The sequence below is a fragment of the Meriones unguiculatus genome (assembly GCF_030254825.1).
Source record: "Meriones unguiculatus strain TT.TT164.6M chromosome 13 unlocalized genomic scaffold, Bangor_MerUng_6.1 Chr13_unordered_Scaffold_40, whole genome shotgun sequence".
NCBI classification, from domain to species: domain Eukaryota; kingdom Metazoa; phylum Chordata; class Mammalia; order Rodentia; family Muridae; genus Meriones; species Meriones unguiculatus.
The window spans coordinates 1421517-1448434 of NW_026843649.1; the positions used below are offsets into that span (position 1 = coordinate 1421517).

Sequence of the window (26918 nt, forward strand, 5' to 3'; positions counted from 1 at the left end):
AAACCAAAGTAAAAGAGTAACAACAATTAAAGCAAAAAGTGACCATGAATTTGAAAGTGAGGAGTGGTAACTGGGAAATGTATGAAAAAAAAAAAAAAAAGGAAAGGACATAGATGATTCTCGGTATGAGAGGGTAGAAAGTTTATTATACATAAAAGGGACAGAATAGCCAGAGGCAGGGACATCAGGGAGAGTCTAGAGGGTACATGACTGTGAGCCTTATGAGGAAAGGGAGGAGGGGACAGGGTAAAGACAGACCAAGCGTCCAGGGTAGTAAATGATAGATGAAAAAGACCAGGTAACCAAAATGGCCTGTTAGGCTTGGCCACACCAGTTTGTCCAGAACTGTGTTTGTTGAACCAATGTAACTACGGAAATTTGGTTTCTAGAAATGAGTTTAGTTCTTCTTCCAGAATCTTGATTGACTTGGTCTGTGAACTCCAACTATTGCTAGTTTGAACTTTTCCTAACCATCTAAAATTGAATAATTGACACTTCCTGTCCAAGCAGGAAAGTTCTTCTCCATCCCTTTCTATGCTTTGATGACATCAACTTCAAAGTTGGTCAGTGAGCCCGATTCATACACAGATCCCTCTTTGTTTGTAATTGCCCACCCTAGGAAAGCCAGGGATGTTTGAGGAACCTCATTCACTGGTCTCTTTTCACTGACCAGGTTAAGGTACAGCCTGAAATGAGTGGCAAGACATTGGGACACAGAGGCAAGATTAGGTGTTCAAAGAAAGTCTTAAATAAATACACTTCATGAAGAAAGGCTGAATTTTGGGAGACATTGCTCTAAACAGAAACTAATAAGAAATCCCTTTTGAAATAGGAAATAAACTATTTTTTTTAAAAAAATATTTAATTTTATTTTCTGTACATTAGTGTGAATGTGTCAGATCCATTGGAATTGGCATTACAGACAGTTGTGATCTGCTACATGGGTGCTGGGAATTGAATCCGGATCCTTCTGAAGAGGAAACAGTGCTCTTAACCAGTGCTTCATCTCTCCAGTCCCAGAAATGAAATTCTTAACGACTGGGAAATGTTGGAGAAGAGAAAGAAATAAGAGATTAGAGCAGTGATGCATAAAGAAAATAAAACTTAGTAAATAATACCAACAATTGGCATTTTTAGAAAGATAAATATAATTGAAAAAATATATAGGTATACTGACTTTGAACAAAAGCAGGCCCTGCTCTGGTAGAGCTAATGGCATTAATCAGACACTGTTTGACCTTGATTCTACCTGCAGTGTTAGCTGCTGAGATTGGTAACCTGACATATAAAGCTACTGCAAATAGCTGAGTCTCAAATTTCTGAGCAGCCATAGCCCTGTCTAGGAAGACTATAAATAAATGTATAGGATAGACCTACTTGGAAATTCAATATTCACTAGCTCCATCTAATTGAACACTCACCAATCTGGTTTCACTCATATGCAATAGTTAATACATGCTAGAAATTTAAAAATCACCAACCCTGTGGGAATCATGTCCTTCTTCATAGGGTGACTCCTACAGCTGACTGCCTTAAACTTTATTCTTTGGTTTTGCTATTGCCTACCCTGTTTCACCCAGCAATTGTACATAATTAACTGTTCTTCCTGTTCTGAACAGAAGGCAGAAACCATGCTCCACACGCAAATCCTTTCACTGTAACTACAATGGACAGTATTACACTCCCAAATATGTTCCTGGCTTTTGAGAAGGAACTCTATTTTATTTTCAATACATGGATAACTTAGTGAAAGCTCTCAAGGCGTAGGCCTCAGTCTGTTAGTGGCTATGCCAAGAATGTTAATGGATTTGAGAAAGAACTATGTCATTCCCCTTATTCATAGGCTTCATGGAATGCCTTCATTATTCAGGTCAGACATGAACACAAGTTTTGTTTTGTTTTTCCTTTTCAAAGCATTGTAAACCAGTATAGACTTGACCCTGTGGGAAAAAAACAAAACAAAACAAAACCATTCTTTAATCAAAAAGAAAAAATGGAACTTTAGGTAAATGAATTTTAATTCAGAACATGGCTGTTCTGGCAAGAGATCATATCCAAAGACTTTCTAGGTCTATATGATCTGGTTGGAATACAGACACACCTTTAATCCCAGGAGAAAAAGATAAACAGATCTTTGTGGTCAAAATCAGCCAGGTATAGAGCAAGCTTCAGGAAAAGAAAAGCTTAGGTCAGGGTGTGGTGGTACAAACCTTTAACCTAGCCCTCAGGAAACAGAGAGATGCAGATGTTTGAGTTCTAGCCATTTCTAATCAGGCTGTTAAGCTGAGTCAGTGAGTTGAGAGGCAATGCAGTCAAGTTGAGTTTTCAGAATTCAGAAAAAGTTTTACTGGGAGCCTTTTACAGACACAAGTTGAAGAGAGAAACTAGACACAGGTGAAGACAGACAGAGCCAGAGAATGAGAAGCATCCACAAGATTATGACATATTGCCAAAGTCAGTATGAGGCCAAGTGGAGCAATTCAGTCACAAACTATGAAAAGCCAGATTGATTCAGTCACCTTGGAGGGGAGTCTGAGCCAGAACAGCTGAGTTGAACAGGCCAGCAAGAGTTCAGAAAGAACTAGAAAGGGTGAGCTTATTCAGCACTAAGTCTCAGAGGATGAAATCATTCTAGGCCTAGATTGGATTGTTTGGAGGCTAGAAGTATGCAGCACCAGGCCTAGGTTAGCAGATGAAGGCAGTAGGCTCCTGGAGGACAATTACATCAGGGGAATAAAAGTTACTTTAACACCTTTATGTCACCACAGGCTGTAATGTTGGTAGTGACCCTATAAGACCGCCTTGAGCACCTTGGTAGTGCCCTGTTCTTTGATATGAGGATCTGCCTGGTAGCTGGTTGTAAATCACAGTTGTCTCTCTCCTTTGCTAGGGTTGGGGCCAAATTTCTGGACAAGCCCGGTCAACATGTATATGCTAGTATGCTAATCTCTAACAGGCCTGGTTAGCATACTATTTACCTGTGGGGTGATTTAGAGTCAGCCCTCCCTTGGCTAAATTCTGTTTAGTGTCACCTACTATTTCCCACACACTGGAAATCCTTTACATCATCAATTCTACTCTTCCTCATCACAGCTTAATATTTGAGTGCTATTCAACACACGAGATGCCATTTACGACCCCCACAAAACTACCTCCGAATGGATCTCACACCTAAAGGTTAAATGCTAAGAGCAAAACTTGTAGAAGACATGAGAGAAACTGGAATAGCGAAGACAAACTGATGTACTCCGACTTTGGCATCCAGCCACAAGGGTGATTCTGCCCACAAACCCCTGCTGCAAATGCTCTGCGCAGATGCGGCTCCCACACTGGAGTGACTCAGTTGCAACCACTGGGTCCAGCGAGTATCGAGGACCACAAGGTCCCTCCCCAGGGGCCGCCATTGACCAACCAGTCTTGGAAGAGACCCCAAACACCAGCTCCCACCGATCAGCCACCTTCTCCTCCCCGAACTCACCATGCCGCGATTTCGGAGCTGAACCAGCAGAAAAGCTTTCTGGAAAGACACGCCCCATCTCATTACTGGGGGGTCCGGCCGGAGGCCCTGATTGGACAGAGAGACTTGAGTGACAGGAGCCCCTTCCTTATGGTTAGGATGTCTCCCTTAGGGTTAGAATGTGCAGAAGGTACACAGCCCAGTAGTCCCTGACCCCGGCTTCCAGTCCAGGACTGAGTCTTCGCCAGATCTGCAGATTCACATTTCAGCAGCGCTAATGCATGTCCTCCTATAGTCTATACATCTGCCTGCACACCCAGCCTCAGAACAGCCTTGGGACCGCCTAGCCTTCCCACCCTGGCCACTCAGCCACTACTTGCTCCCCTCTGTGGGAGGAAACCCTAGGCTCCCCAACTCAAGCTCTCAGGGCCTGCCTGAGCTCCCCCACAGCACTCAGTAGGGTGCTTCTGCTTCTTCCTCCTGGAGAATCAGGCTTCTATAGCCCATTACTCAACTGCAGTGGAGATACCCATCTGTCCGACAAATGGAAGGGGTCCTAGAATAATTAACAGGTAAGGAGAACGTTTTTAATTATTCATACATTTTATAATTAAGGAACAAAATACAAATCAAGGTGACTTCTCTATTAAATTGCCATGGTGTTTAAAAGCTTTGGCGGTAATATACATATATATAATATATATATATACATATATACATGTGTACATAGATAATATACATATATACACATATATACCTATGTATATATTTATATATGTGTATATATATGTATATATGTATATTACTACCAAAGCTTTTAAACCTAAAATATAAAAGGTAGGAATCACATACTCCAAGAACCCCATTCTTGTGAGATGATTAACATATCTAGAGAACATATTCAGTACAATTAAAAAATTCTGACAAAATGATTGCAGTATTCTTAAGTTGTGCTAAATCATATTCATCTTTGGTGGAATGTCTAGTTTATAGTGATTTACAAGTACTACAAAGGAATTTATTAGATCTTATAAATGACTCTCACAGGAGTTATATAGTCTTCTCAGAGAACAATATGAATTGTGTTTTGTAATAAATGCAAAATGCACGCTTGGCAAAAAGTATAAAAGCTGATAGCAGAATTTTGGTTGGGACTGTGTGTTCCTTATATATTTCATTTCTTAATGTAAAGAATATATTTATTTTTTATATTAATTAAAGTTTATTCACTTAGTATCCCAGCTGTAGCCCCCTCACTCAATCCCTCCCAGTCTCATCATCCTTCCCTCATTTCCATCCATGCCCCACTCCATCTGTCTTTTCTGAGACTGATTCTCCAACCAAGGACCGTGCATGGAGATAACCCAGAACTTCATCACAGATGTAGCCCATGGTAGCTCAGTATCCATGTGGGATCCATAGTAATGGGAACAGGGACTGTCTCTGACATGACTCAGTGGCTAGCTCTTTGATCACCTCCTCCTAAATGGGGAGCAGGCCATAGAGGAAGACAATACAGCCAGATCTGATGATAGGCTAGGGTCAGATGAAAGGGGAGGAGGACCTTCCCTATCAGAGAAATTTCAAGAAACAAGATTTGTGTTTTGTGGCTTCATACTGGGCTCAGATAACTGCACCTACATTTCACCTGGTACCTGTGAACACCCTGAGAGAAAAACAGTTAACAGATGACAAACTTTGTGGAGCAGGGTTTTTAGCAGCCATAGGCAAATGGGAAGGGAAACAAAACAAAACATCTGTATTAGTAAAGATTCTCTAGCTGAACAGAACAAATGGAATGAATGTACATATGTAGAAAGTGGGTTTTTTACAATGGCTCACAGGCTGTGTTCCAACTGGTCCAACAATGCCTGTATACCAATGGGAAGTTGAAGAACCCATGTTACAGGATTATTTAGTTATACTGTGAACCCTGAGATGGTATCCTGGAAAAATCTGTCTCTAGTTGTAGTGGTTTAGTGTAAGCATATACCTTTAATCCACAAGCTCTCTGTTGAAACAGGCTTAGATAAACTCAACCATAGGTCAACAGGCCAAGCAAGCATCCAGTTGGGAAAGATTCACATGAAATAGAATGTAGGGACATTCAGTTTGAGAGGATTTTTAAAAAGCATGGAAGGAGAAGTAGTTTTTGTTTTGTTTTGTTTTCTGAGCCTTTGGCTGAGTAGGAAGGTAGGCTGGGTACTTTCTCTGCCTCCCTGGGATAGTAAGTTTTCACCCAGGTATCTGACTCCAGCATCTTTATTGGTGACATCATGTTTTGGATTTTGCTTAAAAACAAAACAAAACAAAAATACAGTAATGGTTCAGCCAATGTAGCTGGATGTCTCAGATGGTCTTCAGTATATACCATAATTCTTAAGAAATAAGCTTTGAAGCCAGGTTTAAAAAAATGAGCTTGCTAGACAGAGGTAGGGCCAGGAGACAAAGAAAAAGAGCTGCCATCTCCAATATTATATGTATGTATTGTGAGTGTGTGTGTATATGTATGTATGTTACCATCAGAGACTGTGGATGAGATTAAAGGTGGGTTTTATCACATCAAAAATCTAGATCTAGATTGAAGAGTTTTTCCACTTCACAACAGTTTGGGTTTTAGTTAATTCCAGACATATAGTCAATTTGGCTGCCTAGAATAGCCATCATAACAGTGAAAACAGAAGAGCTGAGAAAGATTTTTTTTTTTCCTGTGGCAGGAAAGGAGAGCATGGGAGTCTTTTCCAAAGCATGATTTTCTTTAATAAAGGAAGCTTTGATGTTTTACTTAGGGAATCTGGAAAAGTTCAATTATAGGTTTGCCTGTGTTAAAGCATGCTAAGTTAAATCATTTTCTTAACATGGTGGTAGTGTATAAGGAGATATATTTAAATGCATCTTAGCTCAAAGTCATGCAGAAACATATGTAAATTATAAAAGTGGACAGAAATGCCTCTGGAATATTCATCTTGTACCACAAGGTCTTAGATGAAAATAAGGGACAGTAGAAATCATTTGCATGAGGCCAGCGCTACCTGTCAATCATGTTGTATGATTTCACAGATAGAAGTATCAAGGCCATTTTCTCACACATACAAAGACAGAGAATACAGATTCAGAAAATATTAAGGAAGTCACCTATCAGCACCATGGACACTATTCTTAGAGGAGCAGCTTTGCTGAGCTAGTCTAACTTCACAATGAGCCTGTTTTTGCCTATGAGATGGCTGGTTCAGAGGAATGCTGCAGCTACTTTCATACAGAAGTAGAAAGAGTTCGTTTTAACTAGCCCTGGCTGCTGTCTGTCTCACTGCTGTGATATCTCTGTAGAGATTACTACAATTTTAAGCTTTATTTTTATTTTATATACATGGGTGTTTTTCTGAGTGTGTCTATGTTCAGTAACAACAGAAGCCAGAAGATGGCAGGAGATGACATTGTCTGGAATTAGAGCAAATGGCTAGCTACCATGTGGTTTCTGGAGATGGAACCTCTATCTTCTGTACCAATATCCATTGTTTTTTAACTGCTAAACTATCTCTTTAGCCATGTTCTAATTTAAAATGTATTTTTATATATTTTAATTAAAATATATTACATTGCTTTACTCATTTCTTGTCCTCTCTCTATCCCTTCTTATTCTTCCCAGGCGAGTTCTTCCATGCTAAGTATGGGTAAATAAGTATGCTCAAATATTTGAATAAAACTTGCTGAGTCCCTTTCTGTTGATTGTGTATATATGGTTTCAGGACTGACCATATTGTATTGGAAAAGCAATTAGGGAGCTCATCCTTGTTTGATGCTAATTATCCTACTTTCAGGAAAACTCCACTTTGAACAACAGGATGTTGAACCACAAAGGTCCTTGTACCCACAGATCACTAGGGAAACCAGGAATGTTAAACATGCAAAGGCCTCTTCTCAGTGCAGAAGATAAACTATCTGCATTCAATCCAAAAGGCTGGGAGTGGAATTTGTTAATGACCTCTTTACTAGCTGTGGGGGCAGACCTCACCTACCTCTTGCTACAGAGGCAGACTTTACCAAAATTTTCCAGAATGATTATCTCGGACTATTTCTTTCCTAGACAGTTACCTATCTGAGTGACCAAAGATGTGCCCCTATATGTAAAGGGTGACAGAATACCCAGTTTTCTATGATCTTTGGATCTTGGAGGGGACAGATGCACCCCTATCTGTAAAGGGTGGGAGGGTACCCAGTTTTCTATGAGGACAAGGTAGGTATGTTGTGCCCGATCTGAGAGATACCAAAAGACCACTAGGAGTCCAGTCCATTGAAAATCACAGAAGGATCTTTATTCAAGCTAAATCTCAGGCCGCCAATCTTCCCCAACATAGCAGGTTAGAAAGTGAGGCTCTGAATCTCAGGGAGGCAGACTTTTTAAAGGAAAAAATGGCAAGCGGGGGATTCCAAGCCTTAGAGTTACAGAGAAGAATAAGTTTTGGGTAGGAGGTTCAGCAACCTTTTGGTTAATTGTTCCAAGCCACCTGGCTAAACCTACAGATAGCAATCTCTATGATAGCCAGCTGGGTGGAGTGGAGGATCCACAAACACACTCTGTGGCATTTATGATAACATGTGGGGTGGAGGCCTGGTTATAATTATCTATTTACATATTTTGTGGTATCCACAAAACCTGCAGGATGGAGGGCCATGTGGCCCTTTTCGGAACCCAAAGGTGGTGACCAAATCATTCCAAGGTCAGTCAACTTAAGATAGAGTCTGAGAAACAAAATGGCGCCACCCCTGCCATCCTCAGTTCCATCAATACAAACAAACTGAAAAGGCCAGAATGAGCCTAAATTCTGTGTTATTTGTATACCACTAGCTTAAGACAGTCACACTGTGAATCCCAAATCTGTCTATAGATTAAGAAATTCTGTTGCCCTGGAAATCAGTATGAGTGGTGAAATTGCCATCCTGACTCACAGGCACCCATAGCCCTGCTAATAAATTCTCTAGTCCATGTCTCCCTGCAAGTGTCAGTAGATGTTCCCCTGAAATGTAAATGGCAAGACTGAAGAGCTAGCAAAGAGGGAAGCTCAGGCAGCATGTATGAGTTTGAGGCCAGAAGGGTCTATGCAAATGAGTGCAGGTGTCCTCAGACTCCCGAAGAATGCATTTTGCACAACAGGAGCACTGCAGACACAATGGATTGTCACAGGACACCGCATAGATACACGCGAATTTTTAAATGCTCATGGTGTGTACTGTTCGGCTTTAAATTGAATGAGTGCAGATGAGAAATTGGGTAGGTAATGCAATTTCCATTGTCAAGGGTTTTTAAACTATGAGAATATTCACTCCGAGGCATTCCTGAGACATAAACAAAAAGCTGGGAAGATGACTCAGCAGTTAGGACATTGGCTCGGTGGCCTCCCCACTATCTCCCGGGCCACCATGTTTCTGAACTGTAAACAGAAACCTGCAAAGCACAGGAGCCATTTACTCCTTTCGTTGATCAATAAAGAGCTCACCAAAGTCAGAGAACTACAAACAATCCCAGAATGCATTGTGCCCACAGCAAGCTTCTGTGAGAACTACAAGCATGTCTCAATGAGAACTACAAACATGGCGGGGTGCAGAGCAAACACTTCTGGGATTGTTTGTAGTCATCTCCGCTTACGGCCAAGCCATAACGTGGTGCAGGCGCAGAAACACAATTCCCAGAATGCTGCGGGCATTGTTTATGCCTTCACAAGGCAGCCTGGGTTGTTTTCCCTCCCTGGTAGGGTAGCCTGGACCGGAAGTCGCCCTGAAGCTGTTTTCCACTGCTGCAGAGGCCCTGGTCTGGGAAGTCACCGACCAACCAGTGCACACATCCTTTCCCCCGGTCCCACGGTTCTGTAAATGTCCCCTCCCTTTGCCCCTTGCCATCTTAGGAATCAAGACCTTTCTAGGAGCATCTCCGTGATGTCATCGCCCCGCCCCCTGGTAATGGAAGTAAACACCAGCTGCTGGAAGTAGCTTGTGTAGAGGAAGAATGTGCAGTTTGCATTCTTCTGCTCAGAGGCCGCCCACCTCGTCTATGGGAAAGGAATCCTGGGGTCTCGGCCCCCCTTTTTTTTGTAATTGCGGCCCTCCCAGTCAAAGCAGCGCTGCTCTCTCGGGAAGGCAGAAATGCACTCACCCTGATAAATATTTTTAAAGATTAAACAACATCAACAACAAAAGGCGGCGCAGTGGCATACACCTAGGATCCCAGCACTGGGGAGGCAGGGGCAGGCGGTTCTCAGTATGTTCCTGAAGAGAAAGCGAGTCCAGGAAAGACAGGGACACAGAATCGCTATTTCTTTCCCAGGATCCCCAGGGACAACAGGTTGGATCCCCAGGGACAACAGGGTGGTGCATGAACATCTGGTTCCCTCTGGTGATGTGCACGTGTCCATAAAGACAGAGCGCTCCTGCACCTAATAGCTAGATTTATATATGTGATAATTTTAATACTATATATTTTAATTTAGTAAAGACAGAACTGTCTTGAGTACCCACATCCTCTAGTCCTGTGGCATCGTTGGATGAACCACTGAAAGATAATGGCCTTATTCTGCCCTAAGCATGGAGGGACCCTGTGCCAGAATTAAGCTCAAGGGAGTGGAGGGGAGGGGGATGCTAAGGCATTTACCTGGGCCCCTGCACCTGTATTCAACCTCTAAAAGTTGTTGCTGCAGGCTATGGAGGACACAGGTTTTCCCTTAATTTAGAAAAAAAAAAAAAAAACTTGAGAGAATTTATTCCAAATTTTAATACAAACAAGTAATTGACCTGTATTGAACATGCACAATTTCAGTTGCTCTCCTCTGCTCACACACACAAAAAGCATAAAGTGTACATGACACTACTTCACTCTTGGAGGAAAACATGGCTGTGCTTTGGGCTGGTTTTGTGTTTCTGAGTTTTCTGCAGTGCTGTGGCAGTTATGATCCCACAGGTGATAACACATAGGGTGATCAGGTGTACCCACCCAGGTACATAAAGGGGCAAGGTGCAGCAACTTTGATACAAAGGATAAAGACCAAACAAACCATTCCCGGATGTGTAAATGGACAAACACACACACACACACACACACACACACACACACTTGAGGACCACTTCATTCCTTCTCAAATAACAAGGGTTCCAGGTCCTGAAGTAGTTTTGAACAATTTTTGTTTTGTTTTCATTTTAATGGCCCACATACAGAAAAAATTTGGAGAGGGATTTGGTTCTGGCTCCTGATTGGTATCAAATGAGAGCAAATTCCCACTGATCTCCATTTATTGAGGAATATCTGAGGATGCATATGTCTTCAGTCATGGCCTCTTAAAAGACTATCACAATATTTAGTGAAGTTTAAATAGCAAATGATGATGTTATTCCTGTTACTCAATTTCATCTCTGGTGAAAATTCATATTCTGAGGAACATGTGGAAGGTTTTCTAAAACGACTCTCCCCTACATGCACCACTTTCACACACTCAAAAAAAATACAGCATTACTCTTTTCCCATGTCTGACAAAATTATAATTTCTGAAGAGCCTACGCTGCCAAAAACTCACTAGCTAGCACCCAGAACACATGCACCTATCACGAAGTATAAGAACCTTTGATACAATGACCATCATCATGTACCAAGATGGCCAGTATGAACCAGACAATCACAGTGAGGCTGCCCACTGACCAGTGTTATAGTGGAATTCAAATAAAATTATAGTCTTTAACCCAATAATCACTCTGCATGGTAGACTGTCCAGGTGAATCAGGGAGGGAGAATTGTGCTTGTGAGAGTAGCATCACTCCCAGCAGCCACAGAAGTAGACATGCAGCTCAGCTCTTCCTGCCAGTCTTCACATTCACCCAAACTGTGCTCAGCCTAAACCCAGAAAACCATCAGTACCCCTACCTTCCAGCTAGCTCCAAATGACAGTGAAGCATCTCCAACACTTCTAAGAACATGAACACTTCCTGATGTGTGCTTGACATCACTGAACCAGCCAGGAAAATGTCTGTTATTATCCTGGAAGTAGTAACTGCGTGGCTTTCACCACGATCATACAAAATGTTTAAATAATGTGACATCTTCCAAAACACACAACAGGAAGCATCAATGTAACTTGGTATTGTTGCCTTTTTTTCCCCTCTCATTCATCACAGCAAATTCTCAGTGTAGCTATGATTTTCTAGGTCCCAAAGTTCCTTTCTTACAATCCTAATATCTTCTCAAACCAAAATGAATGTTATAACCCAGCAGCTATTTCTTTCTTCCTGAGCAAATGTAGTTATCAAAATGGAATTGGTGAATTCCTTTTTGATGGGGTCACCCAAGCTGGTGCACCTCTCCAGAGAAGATGGAAAAGAGTAAATTCCCTAGGATGGTGTCCTAAAGTGAATCAAGTATGGCAAAGCATGATAACAGGAGCCATGCTGGCCCTGCCTTGATTTCCAGAGTCTTCAATATTTCACAAGGACAAACAGTGAGGTCAACCAAATCTCAGCATATGGTTCCTATATTATCATTTAAGATATGCTCAGGAAAACAATAGGATTTTTTATTAGGATTTCCCCCAAATACCTTCACATTGGCTGTTTGTGCATGGGGTGCCCACAAATACCCAAAGTCTCATGGGTCTGAGAAAGGTAAGAAATAATAGTCAGAGAACCAAAAAAACACCCTTGAGAAGACAAATCCTGTACAATTGGAATAAGGACACAGAAATAAACCCACACTCCTACTAAAACTTTACTTTCAACAAAGACAAAACCATACAATGGAAAAATGACAGCATCTTCAACAAATAGTGGTGGTCTAACTAGATGTCTGCCTGTAGAAAAATGCAAATTGACCCCTTTGTATATCACCATGCAGAAACTCAAGTCCAAGTGGATCAAAGAACTCAACATAAAACCAGAGACTCTAAATCATTTAGAAGACAAGGTAGAAAAAAGTTTGGAACTCAGTAACATGGGAGACAATAGAAGAAATCAGCGCAGGCTCTGAGATCAACGATTAATAAATGGGATCTCAAGAAACTGAAAAGCTTCTGTAAGTCAAAGGACATTATCAAAAGAACAAAACAGCAGCCAACAGATTGGGAAAATAGCAACACCAATCCTACATCAGACAGAGCATTAAAAATCCAAAATACACAAAGAACTTAAGAAATTAAACACCAACAAATCAACTAATCCAATTTAAAAATGGGGTTCAGAGCTAAACTGAGAATTCATCACAGAGGAATCTCAAATGGTTGAGAAGCACTAAAGGAAATCATCAAAGTCCTTAGTCATCAAACAGAAATCAAAATGACTCCAGGATTCCATCTTACACCACTTGAATGACTAAGATAAAAAACTCAAGTGACAACATATTCTGGTGAGCATGTGGTAAAAAGGGAACATTCCTCCACTGCTGATGGGAGTGCAAACTTGTACAACTTCTCTGGAAATCAATCTGGTGCATTTGCAGAAAATTGGGAATAGTTCTACCTCCAGACCCAGCCATAGCACTCCAGGAATAATATCCAAAAGTTGTTCCCTTATATTATATAACAAGGACATTTGTTCTACTGTGTTCATAGCTGTTTATTCATAACAGCTAGAAACTGGAAACAACCTAGGTGTCCCTCAAATCTAGAAGAATGGATAAAGTACTTCTGGTACACTTACATAATGGAATACTCATCAGTTATTAAAAATAAGAAATCATGGAAACTGCAGGCAATGGATTGAACTAGAAAAAAATCATCCTGAGTGAGGTAGCACAGACACAGAGAGAAACACATAGTATATACTCACTTATGAGCGGATATTAGATCTATAATACAGGATAACCGTACTACAATCCACAGACCCAAAGAAGCTAAATAACAAGAAGGGTCCACAGGAGGGTGCCAGAATGTCACCCAGAATAGAAAACAGAATAGACAGCAGAAGTGGATGAAGAGAGGGAACTGAGCAGAATTTTCTTTTGTGACTCTAAGACAGTCTATTTATTGTCCACAAAAGAATCTTTTTATGGTTTTTTTGCCATAAATATATTCTATTTTATGTGAAATGGTTGCTTTGGATACAGTCCTCTCGTATATATATCTTATAGCACTGGACATATTCCATGAAATCATGAAAATTTTGGTTATTGAACTTGCCGTATTTTTACATATTTACACATATATCTTAAGAATTTCATCTCACACTAGGAAAGCATTTGTTGAAAGACATTCAAATTAAATGTCTTCAAGTGAGTGCTTGCAGTCTCCAAATCATTTAAGATACAGATATATACACATACATGTTGACAGAACCTTTTTCCATTTTATTTTGTACTTTCAACTATAAGGTGAAAATGTTTTATTGGCTTGATGACAGTGAATTACTTACCAATAATATAAGATCCTGATGCTACCCTTGCTTACCAGTGAGGCTTACCTGGCATGGAAGAAGCCGGTCCATGTTTCTGTATGCTTTAGATCCCATTTCAATTTTGTTCAACAGCGTTTTATGGAGGGCATGGGACACTGCATTCCATATGGAATAGCTGGGCTTAGAAATGGTCACCACATCATTTTCTTCTGGTTTAATCTCTATAGAAATTGGGTATGGGTCATGATTTTCACATAGCAAAGCAGGAGGTGAGCAATTAAATCCTGTCAATCCAGAATTTATGGAAGTAAAAATCTCCTGGGTACTGGGAGGCTACAGAAGACAGAAAGTTCATTAAGCCAGGGATAGCTCTTGTCTTCGAATATGAGAAGCTTCCTCTGAAAAAGTTCATCAAGTCATTCCTATTTGATAGGGACTCAAAATAAAATGTGTTGGTTTGCCATGTTCTACACTTTCCTTCTGGTTGAAAATAATTTATTTACCATGTGAAAAAACTTAAGTTACTTATATGACTACAGAATACCTGCACATTTACCTGTGTATGTTGGTTCAAATTCAGCAAATCAACAGCAAATAGTACCCAAGTTTCAATTAGCTGGCGGTTTTTCTGCAAAGCCAAACAGATTTCTTTCTTTCTTTCCTTCTTCCCTTCCTTTTCTTTCTTCTCTCTCTCCTTCCTTCCCTCTTCTTCCTCCTCCATCTCTTTTTTTCTCTTTGCCCATATGTATATGCCCTCAGCCCAGCAGAGGCGGTTAGATGCTTATGTACTGAGTCCCCAGCACCCTAACAACTAAGCCCTGTGCACCTTACCTACTCAACCCCCAGCCCCCTAAAAATTATTTATAGGATCTTCCCTGCTCGTGCACCCGCGGGCCAGCAGAGGGCGCCAAAACAACCAATACAAGGTCTTGCACAGCCTCACCCAGGACGGGGTGCACCCATCTCCCCCAGGAAGCTTGCAGGCCTGGAGGGAGCAGAGGACTGTGCGTCTTCTCATCCCGCCAACCCTCTGCCTGAAGTTCTGCCCTCCACACCACCAGCTGGGGGACTCCAGGCGGACGGATGGAAGGCGAGGAGCGGACAGAAGAGGGAAGCGGGGAACCCCGAAATCCCTCCTTCTCCCCTTCCTCCCCGCACCCACCCCACGTGTGAGCAGGACTATGAATTCATAACTGCTTGGGATAAGAAGATTGCTGACCTGGAAAAACCGTTCCGGGTAGCAGCACGTCTCTGGCGGAAGTCCCGCCCCTTAGGGCTTCGCTTCCAGATCCGCCCCGCAGAGTCGAGACTTCCGGGCTCGGAGGCACCAAGGCCGTCCCGCCATCTCCCTGGCCTCCGCCACGGGGATGTAAACACAAACCTTCTAGTCACAGACATACCTTTATCCCTTCGTTTCTCACTTCAGAGCTCTTGCTGGTCACGGAAGTCCCAAGAGTCCCAAGAGGAATCGCGGCTGAGACTCACCGGCGCGAAAACTACAAACATGGCTTCGGAGCAGGGACTTCTGGGATTGTATACTAGAACTACAAAAATGGCGTCCAGGCGGCGCCATGCATACTGGGATTGTTTGTAGTCACGAGCCTGCGTCTCTCCCTCTCTGTTGCCTAGACCGTGGCCCAGGAGTCGCCTACAAATCCCAGAATCCGCTGAGTGCTGTTGCCAGCATCATATGCATGTGTTCCTTAGATTACCAGCAGTTGGCTTGGTGAGGAGCATGGAAGTAGGCACGAGAAATCTTTGTCCTCAGACCCCACACAGCCTTTCCCCTGCTCTCCCTGTCAATCTCTCTGCCACTCCTTACTGCCCTTGGGATCAGGAGCTTTGTGACGTCATCGCCCCGCCCCTTATCCATGAAGTCAACACACAGTAGCTGCTCCTGCTACTACAGTAAAAAGTCCTGTCCCTGGTAGCTTTTCCTATGTCACTGGGAGTCAGACACAGACAGTATTTTTTTTTTTTTACATGAATACCACTCTGCCTTCTTTTGGAGGGGGACTTTTTTTAAAATTTTTTATTAATTACACTATTCATTTTGTCTCCCCCATGTAGCTCCCTCCACCCTCCCCTCCCAACTCCTCCCCTCCTCCCCCTTCTCCACGCATGCCCCTCCCCAAGTTCACTGATAAGAGAGGTCTTCTTTTCCTTCCTTCTGATCCTAGTCTATTAGGTTTCATCAGGAGTGGCTGCATTGTCTCTCTCTGTGGCTTCTCCTTTCAAAATGTAGTCACCCAAGCTAACTTAAACTCTTCAATCACATAAGTAGGAAAGTAACTAAGATGCACACATGATATGTACCCAAAGTTAAAATGTAAAATTCTGCTGGAGACATAAATGTATTCTACTGCCAATGAGTGACTAGTGTTTCCTTTCTGTATCGCTTGTTTTGACTGGACTATGTTTTCACAAACTCCACAGGAAAATGAGTGTCACAAATTACAGGCTAAAAATCGGGACTGGGGGGATGACTCAGCAGTTAAGAGGACTTGCTGCCCTGCCAGGGGAACTGAATTTAGTTTCCAGCATTCACATTGGCCTACTCCCAATGGTCTGTAACACCAGATCCAAGTGATCTGACACCCTCTTCTGGCCTCCGTGAGGACCCACATTCCTCTGTAAACACACACACACACACAGAGAGAGAGAGAGAGAGAGAGAGAGAGAGAGGAAAGTGAGAGGGGGAAAGGGTAGTGTGAGTGTGTGTGTGTGTGTGTGTGTGTATGACAGGATCTCCCATTTGTATTGTCTTTTAAAATCACATATAAACTAAAATGACCTTGATCCAATCATCTTGCCTCTAACTCCTGGGTGCTTGGATTCCAGGTGTGCAGCACCACACCTCAGTTCAAGCAGTGGTGAAGAGGGGACTCAGATTTTCTTGTGGTTGCTAAGCATTTGGTCAGCTGAACCATGTCTCCATCCCCTGACTTTATTTAACCTTTCATTTCTCCATGCACTGTGCCTACTGTGAGAATTTTAGGAGGACGTGCTGATCTAATTGGATATCAGTGGGGGTATTTGAGGGTTCGGTGGGACTGTGCTGACTGCCGGTTTCTTCACCTCCTGCCTCTATCTTTCTGCCGCTTAAAATGTTTCCTTCATGAACTCCATGACAGGTAGAGTTGCCCAGTTGGGAGAGCCTTATTTAGCTACAGAGAAATGAAGTCGAAAAGAACAGAAAGTAGCTTTAAGGAATCTCCATCATTGGCTGGGGGATAGTCTGCCCTTCCTCATCAGTTCTTTGTGTGTGTATGTGTAATTATATTTTATTTCATACAGTTTTTCATAATGGATAAATACACCAACTATTGTAATTTCTTTTATAATTTATTACAATTTATTCACTTGTATCCCAGCTGTAGCCCCACCCTCATCCCCTCCCAATCCCATACTCCCTCCCTCATCTCCTTCCAGGCCCCTTCCCCAGTCCACTGATAGTGGAGGACCTCCTCCCCTTCCATCTGACCCTAACCTATCAGGTCTCATCAGGACTGTCATTCGTAGTCTTCCTCTGTGGCATGGTAAGGTTGCTCCCCCCTCAGGGGGAGGTGATCAAAGAGCCAGCCACTGAGTTCATGTCGGAAACAAAATGTGGAAACAACCCAGATGTCCCTAAACTGAGGAATGGATACAGAAATTATGGTACATTTATACTACTCGGCAGTTAAAAAAAAATGAAATTTGTAGGCAAATAGTGGGAACTAGAGATCATCCTGATTGAGCTATCCCAGAAGCACAAAGACACATGGTGTATATACTCACTTATAAGTGGATATTAGACTTATAAGATAATCATACTAAAATATGTATACCTAAAGAAGCTAAGCAAGGAGGACCCTGGGTAAGATGCTCAATTTCATTCAGAAAGGCAAAGGGGATGGACATTGGAAGAAAGTGAAAATAAGGAACAAGACAGGACCCTACTACAAAGGACATCTGAAAGACTCTATCCAGCAGGGTATCAAAGTGGATGCTGAGACTCATAGCCAATCTTGGGGCAGAGTGCAGGGAATCTTATGAAAGAAGGGACTACAAAGAGACTGAGAGAGCAAAAAGATTAAAAATTAGCAGCTATTATTAAGGTCTAAACTATGTGGGTGAAGAAGTCTGTTGATGCCCTGAGGGGAAGGACTGCCTTACTGCATTATTTCCCCACCTACTAGAGATAACAGTTGCTAGGACACTGGCCCATCCCCCTAGGGAGGGACACCAGGTCATTATGGTCTGGGGACCTTCCTATAGCCAATTCAAAATGTAGCATTTTGACCAATGGATGCTTGCCAGGCAGGAATTGCCCCTGCCTTGGGCATGCTGGGAGGAACCAGAATCTATATATCACCCAACTAACCTGGGCGCTTCGGCAGTGGGGCTGTGTAGCCCAAGCTGCAGCTTGTAATTTTTCAATAAAAAAGACCCTCATGTGTTTTGCAACGGAGTCGATTCCTGGAGATCTTTTGGGGGCTCGAGAACTGGTTATAACAAGACCAACTGAACTAATAAATCTGGGCCTAGGGATCTTTTATGAGACTGATACTCCTCATTAGAGGTTTACAGAGGTGGGTGCCATTCTGTTTCCATTTTGTTGTTGTGATGATAAAACTTTCTACCCAGAAGCAACTGGCAGAGAAAAGGATTAGACTTAACACTTCCAGGTCACAATCCATCAATGAGGGAGGTCATGATGGGACCACAGAGGAACAACCCTGCTTGCTGGTTTGCTCTCTAGCTTGCTTGCTCACAGGCTCACACTTAGCTAGCCTTCTTACACTGCCCAAAACTTCTGGAGTTGAAATTGTGCCACCTGAAATGGGCTGGGTTCTCCTTAATCAGTGAATAACCAAGACAATTCCCCACAGATAAGGTCAAACTAATCTAGACAATTCCTCATTCGAAGCTTTCCTCTCAGATGAGCCTCCTAGGGCTCAAGGTGACAATTAAAATGGGTTTTAGAAGGTGAAAGCACATGGTGAAGGCACTGGCCACCATTAGTTTCATCCAAAACAGATCTGTACAGCAAGACTATACGTTCCTTCAGTGAACCGTCTGAAGAACCACAGTGGGTCTTTGAGAATAAGTTTCTGAAGGAAAATTTGAGAAGGATATGGAGCCTGGCAGTGGGGGCACACACTTTTGATCCCAGCACTTGGAAAACAGGGGCAGGTGGATGTTTGGGTTTGAGGCCAGCCTGGTCTATAGAGGTGTTCCAGGACAGCCAGGGCTACACAGAGAAATCACATCTTAAAAAAAAAATTAAAAATAGAGAGATAGAGAGGGAGGGAGACAGAGACACATTATCATGTATATACTAGAGATCAAAGTGCACACATATGGTGGAACCAACAATTACAGTCTAGCCACAAAGGAGGAGGCAGATGAACCCTCCTTCTTGTGTCACTGGCCAGGGCTGCAGCTCCAGCCACGGGATCATAAAGGAAAGCCAATCATACAACATGGAATTTGGCCATACTGAGCTATCAAAGCTAGTCCATTAGGTGTGAAGATGGTCAGTTAGTAATTATCAGGTTACTGAAATTCAGAAATGGTGATTGTTAATTGATAAAGGAAGTTCTAGGCCCTAGTGGGCAGTGGTATTCCCCAAGCAGGGGATTTTGAGCAGTATAAGAGAAAAGCACTTGGGAGCTGCAGAGATGGCTCAGTGGTTAAGAGCACCAGCTGCTCTTCCAGAGGTCCTGAGTTCATTTCCCAGCACCCACAAAGGAGGCTTACAACTATCTACACTGGTATCTGAGGCTCTCTTCTGGGATGTGATAGAGCACTCAAGTGAATATTTTTGTTTGTTTGCAAGAGTAAGTTCCAAACCACCTTACATACATACATATAGGTGGATGGAACAAACTCCAAAGAGCAAGCACCAAACCACCTTACCTACATATACATACATCATGATGGATGGAACAAACACAAAAGAGCAAGCTCCATCCCAACCTTACATACATACATCTTTTCAGATGAAACTAACTCCAAAGAGTGAGGTGCAAACCACCCAACATACATACACCTTGGTGGATGGAACAAGACCCAGAAGGCCAGTTCGGACCACACTTTTACTCTTTTTCCACAGCTTATCTATCCCAGCAAGATCTTTCAAGCTAAACACACAATATGGTTACACTCAATTTTTCTTTAAGTGAGTGAGTACAATGAATATATGAAAAAAACCCACATATTCCCCTATACCTTCACATGATCAAATGTTTTATGTATTATGGGTGGAAAACAAATATAAAAAACAAGACCCCATATGCACTTGTATTTAACCAACTTGTGATAAATTAACAAGATGAGCCAGCATTTCTTTACTGGCAAGGTGAATTTTGGGGTAATCAAGAATCAATTACAATAAAAATAATCTTATGAAAGTCTTTAAAGTATCACAAATCTAAACTTTTATATAAAAAATAAGCCACCTCTACTTTAAATCTTGATGGGTGGGGTGTGCATCTGCTCATTAATAACTTTATTAAAACATATCAAGAAGCTGAGGGCAAAAACAAGTATAAGGAAATCAACTGTTGTCTCAGCTACAGGCCCAGCTGGAGAGTGTCAGTCAGCAAGTGCTACCTTAGGCTTTTATTTCTGCTCATCAACCTTAAAGAGTCCCTGGCTTTACTACTAAGAGGGTATTTTCTTAACTTTACACGGTTCTCTAAGATTTTTTTTACATTAGTCATTAGTAAAAACATCTCACCTGACCTTGCAAAAACAATCTACAAGTTGATAAGGGGAAGAGATCTTAGCCCAGACTCTGGGCAGGAAAATTCAGAGTAGGGAGTGGGGTATGCCAGCCAAAAGAACCATATTATGCTTTGGAATGACTGAGGGATTTCTGGGAGTAAATTGGCAGCTAGGTTTAATGTGATACTTAGGCACCTCTGCCATTTGTCTCAGATTTGAAACCTACATCTATGGAAATATCAACTTTAGAGTGCAGCATGGTCTCCAATGGGTAATGATTATCGAATGAGCCTACAAGGAAGAAAGGTGGCAAAGAAGATTCTATAAATTTTGTAGTTTCTTTAAATCTCCTTTCTCTTTTGTAAGGGAGGGCAGTTACACAGGCTGGCCTCAAATTTCTGCTCTTATTTCTTCTCCATAGGCCACTGTGTTCAACTGAGAAGATTCTGTAACCTGAGGCTTGCCTGCAACATCACTGTGAAATAAACATTAGGTGTGACTCATTTTACAGAGTCCCACCCCCAAAGCACTGGGTGTGTAGGCATCTCACATCCAGAAACATCTGAAATAAGAAATGCTGTGACGTTTCAAACTTTTTATCCCAAGCATTTCAGAGATAAGGTGTTTCTCCTCCAGCCTCAGGGCATGTTTCCCACCAACCCAGGAAAGCAGGAGGGAAAGATTAGGTGAAAAGCTTGGAAGGCCAGCAAACATGACTGAGATCAGACATTTTAGGAACCACTGCAGAGAGCAAGTTCTACTTTAATTCAAGAAAACAAAGGCTATATGTTGCTGGAGCCTGCCAGCAGAGTCAAACGGTTCTTGAGTTGGAAGTGAGGATTAAAATACATAAACTAACACACAACACATGGGACCTTTCCAAGAGGCTCTGGTGGAGAGTAGACTCAATCAGCAGCCTGGCTTTATTGCAGAATGCTTTTAAGCCAGAGTAAAAACAGCTCAGAACAATGGGTTAAATTTACAAGAAGGTGAAACAAGAGGTGTGATCTTGACAAGCTATCCCACCTGCTGTCAAAACAAAAGGAGATGGACTTGGAAATTCTTCCCTGACTTCAGTGAAGGCCTGGTAAAATCAGTGTTTCCGCTGAGATTTAAACATCAAAGCAGCTGCTAGAACAGTGGCTCCCAACAATATATCCCTTGGGAATGGGGTGCTCTGAGGATTGGTGTATATAATTGTTTAAAATTAGGCACGTCTAGGATGCTTGATTTGCATTAAACAGCACACTCCTATCATATGAACAAGAACACAGTACCAAATAATTATCCGAAGGTGAAGGGTGTGGAGAGTTAGCTAGGCTGTGTCCAAGGCCATCCATCAAATGTGGTTGGTGGCATCTGAGAGATCAAGAGGCTCTGGTGGGGAGAGGGAGTCTTGCACCTTAATGCATAGCTCCAAATGGCTATCCAGAAGTGGAGGGCTGCAACCTTAAACAGCAGGGTACTTCTATCCAGAGAAGAGACATTCTGTCTGCAGTTTACATGTAATTAACAACTAAAAATGGAGATCTTTTGCTGGCAGATCTTTTCACATTTACAAACTCAGGTCCTCAAGAGCAAAAGGTGCTCTTATCCAATTAATTAGCCAATTAATCAGCCACTGTTCTAGAGTACCAAAGTTCAGTTCCTACTGCGCACATCAATCAGGTTACAATCTCCTTTAACCTTATCTTCAAGAAGTCTGAAAGTCTCTTCTGGCCTCCAGGGATTCCTGCACTTACTGTGCATATACTTCTATACAAACCCTTACAAATATACTTAATTAAAAATAAAATAAACCTATAAATATATCTTTAAAAATCAACTTATACTTTGTTTTTACTAAAGACAGATGAGCATGTAACTTGGTAAAAAGCTGAAGATCTTCTGTGTTCCTTATTCTTCTCCTCTCTCAAATGTTGATATTACAAGCCATGTGCATCAAAGTCTTTATACACATTTTCAAAAATACTGCTTCATTAATGAAATTTATCAATTATACAGAACTGTAATCTGTGTGTGAATAGGCACACAGTATATATATTTGTGTGTGTATACATAATTCAAAATAAAATAATTAAAACACTAATAACAGTTGAATACAATTAACACTGTCATATTGTTACCTAAAAATTAATCAGAATCATCTGGATGGTGGGTGGCTTAGGCCTTTAATTCCAGCACTCTGGAGGCAGAGGCAGAGAATTCCCTGTGAGTTTGGAGCTAGTCTGATCTACAGAGGGAGGTCCAGGATAAATATAGTTAAAAACAAAAACAAAAAAAAAATCATAGTTTAGCTGACTAAAAGATTTGAGGGATATGCAGCACAAAAAAACAAACAAACAAACAAACAAACAAAAAAAACCCAAACAAACAAAAAAAGCCATGTAGACTAATATTTTGAGTGTTTATTACTTAATTTCTTTTTAAATATTTTCATGTTCTCATAAAGCATTGAGTGTCATTTTTTCATCTGGTGATATGTTTGGAACCAGTTCTCAGTTTCTGGACAAAGAAAAGAGGGATCCTGAGACCATAGGTACCATTTCTCTGTAAAACAACTTAGTCTGTTCAAGGGAGAAAACTAGTTCAAGCTATAGGCCAGGCACATGGTCTCACTGTGGGAGATGGAAATGAGGTTTACAACAGGTGTTAGTTAGCTTTTTAAAATGAGGTTTTCGGTATTACACATCAGTGCCTGTGATTATGTGGAAGTGTTCCATCTCTTTGGAAAGTAAGAATGTCCAGGTTAAAGAATATAGAAAATCAGAGAAAACTCACTCTTGCCATCATTACACAACTAGGGTCTTACACAGCAGGGTCTGGCAAAACTTATGCACCTAAAATAAATCTATTTTAATTTCTAAAGAAAAAATAACATATACAGGAAGAAAACCTTAGGAAATTACATGTGCATGTGTATTGTCACCATTTTCATTGTCTTATCCTCTAGGATGCCAGAAGACTACATTTGATATCCTGGACTTGGAAACAGACAGTTCTGAGACCTTGATGTAAGTGCTAGGAATTAAAATTGGCTTCAAAAGGTAGTAGTACCACTAACTCTCTAGATCCCAGTGATGTCATTATAATGGAGAGGATGAAGATGCTGTATTGCGCTTCTGTCTCCTAGCACTTAAAGGTGATGAAGACTCTGATAAATGGCTGCTGGATTTCTCCCCCTATGTGAATGGACTTCCCATATTACTTCTTTTTTTAATTTTATTATTATTATTATTAATTACACTTTGTTAATTTTGTATCCCCCCATAATTCCCTCCCTCTTCCCTTCCCGATCCCACACTTCCTCCCCTTTCTGCGTGCATGCTCCTCCCCAAGTCCACTGATAGGGGAGGTCCTCCTCTCCTTCCTTCTGATCTTAATCTATCAGATCACATCAGGAATGGCTGCATTGTCTTCTCCTGTGGCCTGGTAAGGCTGCTCCCCCCTCAGGGTGAGGTGATCAAAGAGCAGGCCAATCAGTTTCTGTCAGAGGCAGTCCCTCTTCCCATCACTATATAACCCACTTGGACACTAAACTGCCATCGGCTACATCTGTGCAGGGGTTCTAGGTTATCTCCATGACTAGTCCTTGGTTGGAGTATGAGTCTCTGGGAAGTTCCCTGTGTTCATATTTTCTTGTTCTGTTGTTCTCCTTGTAAAGTTCCTGTCCTCTGCAGCTCTTGCTATTTCCCACTTCTTACATAAAATTCCATTCACTCTGCTGTCAGTTGGCCATCAGGCTCAGCATCTGCTTTGATAGTCTGCAGGGCAGAGGCTTTCAGAGGCCCTCTGTGGAAGGTTCCTAGGTTGTTTCCTGTTCTCTTCTTCTGATGTCCATCCTCTTTGCCTTTCAGGATGGGGATTTACCGTTTTAGTTAGGGTCCTCTCTTTTGTTTAGTTTGTTTAGATGTACTGATTTTAGTGGGTTTATCCTATGTTGTATGTGTATATGAGTGAGTATATACCATGTGTGTCTTTTTGCTTCTGGGACAACTCACTCAGGATGATCCTTTCCAGATCCCACCATTTACCTGCAAATTTCATGATTTCCTTATTTTTCATTGCTGAGTAATACTCCATTGTATAGATGTACCACAGTTTCTGCATCCATTCTTCAGTTGAGGGGCATTTGGGCTGTTTCCAGCATCTGTCTATTACAAATAAAGCTGCTACAAACATGGTTGAGCAAATTTCCTTTTTGTGTACTTGAGCCTCTTTTGGATATATGCCTAGGAGCAGTATGGCTGGATCTTGAGGAAGCGCTATTCCTAGTTGTCTGAGAAAGTGCCAGATTGATTTCCAGAGTGGTTGTACAAGTTTATATTCCCACCAGGGTTCCCCTTTCTCCACAACCTCTCCAGCATGTGTTGTCACTTGAGTTTTTGATCTTGGCCATTCTGATGGGTGTAAGGTGAAATCTCAGGGTTGTTTTGATTTGCATTTCCCTAATGGCTAATGAAGTTGAGCATTTCTTTAAATGCTTCTCTGCCATTCGATATTCCTCTACAGAGAATTCTCTGTTTAGCTCCGTTCCCCATTTTTTAAGTGGATTGCTTGGTTTGTTGCTTTTCAGCTTCTTTAGTTCTTTATATATACTGGATATTAGTCCTCTGTCAGATAAAGGGTTGGTGAAGGTTCTTTCCCAATCTGTAGGCAGTTACTTTGTTTTGATGACAGTATCCTTTGCTTTACAGAAGCTTTTCAGTTTCATGAGGTCCCATTTATTGATTGTTGCTCTTAGAGCCAGTGCTGTTGGTGTTCTGTTCAGGAAGTTTTCTCCTGTACCAATGAGTTTTAGGGTATTCCCCACATTTTTTTCTAGCTGATTTAATGTGTCTGGTTTTATGTTAAGGTCTTTGATCCATTTGGACTTCAGTTTTGTGCAGGGTGATAAGTATGGATCTATTTTAATTTTTCTACATGTAGACATCCTTTTAGACCAGCACCATTTCTTGAAGATGCTATCTTTTTTCCATTGTATAGCTTTGGCATCTTTGTCAAAAATCAGGTATCCATAAGTGTGTGGGTTTATTTCTGGGTCTTCTGTTCGGTTCCATTGATCCACCATTCTGTTTCTATGCCAGTACCATGCAGTTTTTTATAACTGTTGCTCTATAGTACAGCTTGAGATCAGGGATGGAGATACCTCCAGAAGATCTTTTATTGTAGAGGATTGTTTTAGCAATTCTGGGTTCCTTGTTATTCCATAGGAAGTCGAGAATTTTTCTTTCCAGGTCTGTTAAGAATTGTGTTGGCAATTTGATGGGAATTGCATTAAATCTGAGATTGCTTTTGGTAAGATGGCCATTTTTACTAAGCTAATCCTGACAAGCCATGAACATGGGAGATCTTTCCATCTTCTCATATCTTCTTCTAATTCTTTCTTCAGAGACTTGAAATTTTTTTCATACAAGTCTTTGACTTGCTTGGTTAGGGTTACACCAAGGTACTTTATGTCATTTGTGGCTATTGTGAAGGGTGTTGTTTCCCTAATTCCTTTCTCAGCCCTTTTGTCTTTTGTATACAGTAGTGCTACTGATTTTTTTGAGTTAATTTTGTATCCAGCCACTTTGCTGAAGGTGTTTATCAGCTTTAGGAGCTCCCTGGTAGAGTTTTTGGGGTCACTAATGTATACTATCATATCATCTGCAAATAGTGATAATTTGACCTCTTCCTTTCCCATCTGTATCTCCTTGATATCCTTCAACTGTCTTATTGCTCTAGCAAGGACTTCCAGCACTATGTTGAAGAGATATGGAGAGAGTGGGCAGCCTTGTCTTGTCCCTGACTTTAGTGGGATTGCTTTAAGTTTCTCTCCGTTGAGTTTGATGTTGGCTATAGGCTTGCTGTATATCGCCTTTACTATGTTTAGATATGTGCCTTGTATCCCTGATCTCTCCAATACTTTAAACATGAATGGATGTTGGATTTTGTCAAATGCTTTTTCAGTGTCTAGGGAGATTATCATGTGTTTTTTTTTTCTTTCAGTTTGTTAATATGGTGGATCACATTGATGGATTTCCGTATATTGAACCACCCCTGCTTACCTGGGATGAAGCCTACTTAGTCATAGTGGATAATATCTTTGATGTGTTCTTGGATTCGGTTTGCAAGTATTTTGTTAAGTATTTTTGCATCAATGTTCATAAGGAAGATTGGCCTGAAATTCTCTTTGTTGAATCTTTGTGAGGTTTAGGTACCAAGGTGAATGTGGCTTCATAAAATGAGTTTGGTAATGTTCCTTCTGTTTCTATTTTATGGAATAGTTTGAAGAAAATTGGTGTTAGCTCTTCTTTGAAGGTCTGGTAGAATTCTGCTCTGAAGCCATCTGTTCCTGGGCTTTTTTTTGGATGGGAGACTTTTGATGACCGCTTCTATTTCTTTG

At 41.5% G+C, this 26918-nt stretch overlaps 1 long non-coding RNA gene across 1 annotated transcript; it reads right to left on the reverse strand.

The window, feature by feature from the left end:
- Window positions 1-892: 892 nt before the first annotated feature.
- LOC132651141 (uncharacterized) lies at window positions 893-13935 on the reverse strand. Its single transcript, XR_009588999.1, has 3 exons — window positions 13883-13935; window positions 3479-3565; window positions 893-1038 (listed from the first exon to the last, which is right to left on the reverse strand). It is a non-coding gene; the product is annotated as an uncharacterized LOC132651141 (long non-coding RNA).
- Window positions 13936-26918: the final 12983 nt, after the last annotated feature.